The sequence below is a fragment of the Quercus lobata genome, chromosome 4, assembly GCF_001633185.2.
Source record: "Quercus lobata isolate SW786 chromosome 4, ValleyOak3.0 Primary Assembly, whole genome shotgun sequence".
NCBI lineage: Eukaryota > Viridiplantae > Streptophyta > Magnoliopsida > Fagales > Fagaceae > Quercus > Quercus lobata.
In genome coordinates this window covers 92,837,233-92,842,234 of record NC_044907.1, presented here as the reverse complement: position 1 = coordinate 92,842,234, position 5,002 = coordinate 92,837,233, and the positions used below count along the sequence as shown (strand labels likewise).

General features: G+C 29.5%; 1 non-coding gene across 1 annotated transcript; it reads right to left on the bottom strand.

Moving 5' to 3' along the window:
• Nucleotides 1-4,177: 4,177 nt before the first annotated feature.
• LOC115988196 lies at nucleotides 4,178-4,274 on the bottom strand. The gene has a single exon (XR_004091372.1). It is a non-coding gene; the product is annotated as a small nucleolar RNA snoR69Y (small nucleolar RNA).
• Between the last annotated feature and the right edge of the window lie 728 nt (nucleotides 4,275-5,002).

Genomic DNA, 5,002 nt, shown 5'->3' with positions numbered 1-5,002 from the left:
TAAAATAAATATTACTGCATATTTTGAAAATCTAATCGTTGAATTATATGTTCTTTATGCTGTTAATACACATGCCAATTTCTGTGTCAATCGGATATTATTTACTATATAATCTATAATCTTATATTTCATGCATAATTTTAAATTACAAAAATTTACAATTTAAAATTTTATTGATGACATAGCTATTGATCTTTAATTTTCTTGAAATTTTGCAAACATAGAGTATATAAGAAGAATATGTAACCCAATGATGGATTTGTCAAAATTCACCTCCAATAAAAAGATATTGAATGAGTTTGTAGCCTAAGACTATAATCAATTTTGTAGCTAAACTTTGTCCTTCTTTTAATAGATCAATCATAATTAGTTAGTAGTAACCACATGTGATTCACCTTAGCTATGCAAATCCATTTTGACTGTTAAAACTTGATCTAGTCATATCTTTTAATTTGATTGTCCAATTTGAGAACAGTAAACAAACATGGTTTTGAAAAGTTAAACGTAAAAAAAATTATGATTTTTCTTATAGTCTAAGATGATTATTTTTTCCTTTGGAGGAAGGTTAAACGAAAGTTGCAAAATATAAATGAAGGGAAGATTGAGGTTACAACTTACAAGGGAAGTTGCAAAATATAAATGAAACGAAAGTTGCAAAATTATGATTTTTTCTTAAGTCTAATACTTGACACTCTAAAATTCATTTAAATATTTTATAATATTACAAGGGAAGATTGAGGTTAGGAATATAAATGAAGATTTGGGGTACAAAAGAAGGTTGCAAAGGAAAGTTTGGAAACTGAGGAAAACATAGTGCTGAAATTAAGTGCCCCAATACAAGGGTGTCTTATATAGCCTACAAAAGTAAATAATAAAATTGCAATAATACAATGGAAAGTAAAATGAACAACAATATTCACCAATGGTGAAAAGTCTCCAATAATTGCCGATACTGCCAAAAGAGTATGGTAGATGAATAGAGAAAAGACTTCAATAATTCCTGATACCACCAAAATTCAAATGATACTGCAGATTGCAAATGAATAGTGAAAGGTCTGATACGAGCTGCCAGAAACTGTCTAATTCACAAAAGTAATTTGTCTAATAATACCAAAAGTAAAATCCTCTAATTTATTTTGATACAAAAAATGCTAAAAATCCTATATACTGATCTGGTGCAATAATTCAACTGAAATGTTATCCCATACAAGTCTTGAGCATCTTGAAAGTAATCTGGAAGTGGAGAATCACTTTGGTCTTCATCTGATATTTGAGTCGCTGCTTCCAACATTTTTGTGTTCTCCATTTTTTTCCTTATTCTTCTGAAGCAAACTTAGCATCGTTCATACAATATTGTCACAACCGATGTCTTTCTGACAACATACTTAATCCTTAATGGTAACAAGAATTCATAATCACATTACATGATCCAAGGTAACTTATAATGGACAAAGAAAAGTAATAATCTTTGGAATCTGGAGAGAACTGAGGGAGAATGATACTGATTTTTCTGAAAGAGAAAGCATCAAACCATGCTTCTTGATAATCATAATAACTGTAAGAGGGAGGTTGGAAGGGTTGAAAAAATTGTCTCATACCCCATTAGAGAAAGCCATTCTATTATTGTAAATTTTGCATTTTGTATGAGGAAGGAGAACTGAAATTCTTTTTCTGGTGCAAGTTTTCAGTGAAAAGAGTAAATGCAAATTCAGGGGAAACATTTTTGAAACTAATTCACAAGGGAAACTGAGATTTTGACTGATTTTGGAGAAGATAAGATTGGCTAAAGCAAAAGTGGATGCTGATATGACTTGAGAAAAAGGTTTTATTAGAATTTTGTTGATGAGTTAATTGTCTATTGTTTTTCCCTTATTTAACTGTCTATCTTCAAACTGCCTAGAGGATGAAGAACTTGAAATGTGAGAATCTGATTTTCGTTGAAAGGAAATAGCCACTTTACCATCTGACCTTTGTGATGTATAACAATCATCATCTACATTCTCTTCAATTTTAGGAGCAGGTTCAACTGTTTCAGGTATGGATTGATTTGGAAGTGTATTTTGATTCGATTCAGGTCTCTTAGGAATTTGAACACTATACTTCCTAGCATTTGTTTGTATTAACGCAGTGTAACCTTTTGGGCTTCTATCAAATGCTTGTGGTTCTAATCTAGATTTCATTAATTTACAACAAATCCTATACACTATTGTTAAAGGTTGTGATCCTGTACTCATATTATTATTAATTTTAATATCCAATTCTAATCCACGCAATAAGTGTGGGTCAGACATAGCTAAACAATAATTTGGAAAACAATTAAAATAAATTGGATCTTCATATAAAGATGTTTCAATCATTCCTAATAGAGAGTCATCAAATTTAAGGAGTCTACCATCTCTTAAACATAATGATACGCTTGTATTTAATCCCTGTCTTATTAGTGGCTTAACTGCTACTTGAACTAATCCAATATGAATAAATGAATACTTCCATTGCATATCCATTAATTCCTCATCGAATAATTGTATTGACTCATTCTCATTTTTTAAAGAGAAGGTTCTTTCAAAAGTTTTTATTTTATAGTCTGACTTAATTGAAAATTTTGAAAAAATAGATTGCTTATAAATTTGATTAACAGGTACTGAAGGCATTTTCCAACCTTTTAGATTTTTTCCTATGTTCATCTCCTCATTATTTACTGTATCACTTTGGTTCGACATGTCAGACCCAGAAGAAGAAGAATTAACTAAATCAACAATTTAGAACAAATAAACCCAACACTCACTACTAAGAAGAGAACAAGTGAGCAACAATGAAACAAGAGTGATGAAGATTTGCAGGACAGAATGACTTATACAAGAAAGCAAATTGAAGACTTACTTGAACCTATTTTGAATAATAGATCAAGTGTTGAAACTGATTTCAATTCTTCACGTATTACAAAGGAAAGATTTCTGATGGAAGATGGTACTTGATTCTACTAATGATTTTCTGGATTACAAAAGGGTGTAGAAAGCTTGGAGAAAACTTAAGAGCTATGGCTGATGACTGATGCAATACAACCAAGGGAAGATCCTTATATAGAGTACAAAAGTAAATAGTAATATTACAATAAATTAATTTGATGAACAGTAAATGTGTACAAATATTCTCAAATTAAAGGGTGACGTGGGGCCGTTAACAACTCTGATAATTATTTTGCCTTTCGGTGCTTGTTAATTATTGTGTCTTTCGGTGCTTATTAACACTTTTCAAAACAAAAAAAAAAAAAATTTGTATGACAAATTTCAAGAAACTTGTTGGTGGTACCCGTTCACAACCATAAAAAATCATGAGATAAATGAAAGAAAAATACATAAAAATACGAGTTGAAAAAAATGACATCTGAACAAAGACAAAAAGATTGCTAACAGACAAGATGTCTGTTAACACAACACCTTACCTATTTTTACAGCTTCATTTCAATTTTTTTCAATTTATAGGTACCGTCTTTTTTTTTAACTTTTTTTTTTTGCTGACTATTTTTTTTGTCTTTTTTTTGACACCTTAACAACCAATCAAGGTTTCCCATAGTACTAAAAACTCGATAATTTCCTGACGGAGCCAAAGCCCAAAAGAGTCAGGTTTCCACTGAAAATTAGAGGGCCGTTTGATAATGTTTTTCTCCTGATGTTGTTTATATTTTTTAGAATACGTATAAGTAAAAAAATGTGTAAAAATATATATAATATTATTTAAAAATTGAAAGCATGTGTTTAAACACATATACCAAACAGGTCCTAAATGTTTAATACGGACCAAAAATAAAGCTGTCATATGAAATAATTTCACAATAAGATGAGGATTGAGATTGTAAATGAAAATTATTTCACTGTTCAGCTTATTTTTGCTACTATTTATGGGCTTCACTGTACTTTTTGGTACTATTCATGGACCCTATTGTACTATTTCAACTAACTTTTACCTTTATCTACAGTACTTTCAGCAATAATTTTTTAATTTCAACAAAATAAACGGTATCCAAACACAATAGACCCACAAAATGAACCACTAAATAGAACATTTTAACTAAAAGCACACTATCTCGTTTGAGAAAATCTCATAAACAAATTTGAGACAAACTTTGACAAACAAGTGTAAATAAGAGGTGCCATGATTAAAGACATAAGATAAATGAAATAGAGGATCAGATACATATGGATAGTTACATTCCCAGACCTCAGAAAGGTCTCATAATGAGCTGGGATTAAACATTTATCATCATCTCAACAACAACCTCAACAAAGAAAAAACTCAAACATCTTTTTTTTAAAAGCAACTCAAACCATTAATGTAGAAAATTTTACTTAAAAAAAAAAAAAAAAAAAACATGGCCATCAAAAAAGGGGGTACAAAAAAATAAGGAGATTACAAAATGTATACAAAGATAATCTTTCACAGGGAAACAAGGATCTCAAATAGAAAATCTACAGTAAAATCGGACAAAAGTAAAAAATGTGTTATTTGATTATTTTCGCCTAACTATATAGAGTACAAAAGTAAATAGTAATATTACAATAATTCGATGAACAATAAAAGTAAAAAGTAAAATGTGTATAGTAATATTCTCAAATAGTACTCAATAATTTCCTGGTGGAGCCAAAAGTGTCTGATTCGGACACAAATCCATGATATGAAATGATTTCGTGGTTAACTTTTACTTTTTTTTACTTTCTCTTTTGCTTTTTTTCAACTTTTTTTTACTGTTTCTTTTTCTTTTTCACTTTAAAATCTCACTAATGTACCTAATCTCAATCCAGCACAAATTAGAGTCAGTTTAGTTCAATTTTTTGTAACAGTGTTTTTTTTTCTAAGGCATTTTTTAAAATTGAGGTATGATATTAGAGCCGTTTGGTAATGTTGTTCTAATAACGCTGTTTAAGTATTGTAAAAATACATGTGGATGAAAAAGTGTTATAAAAATATGTGTTATGTTGTTTAAGATTTTTCTATTTAAAAAAAA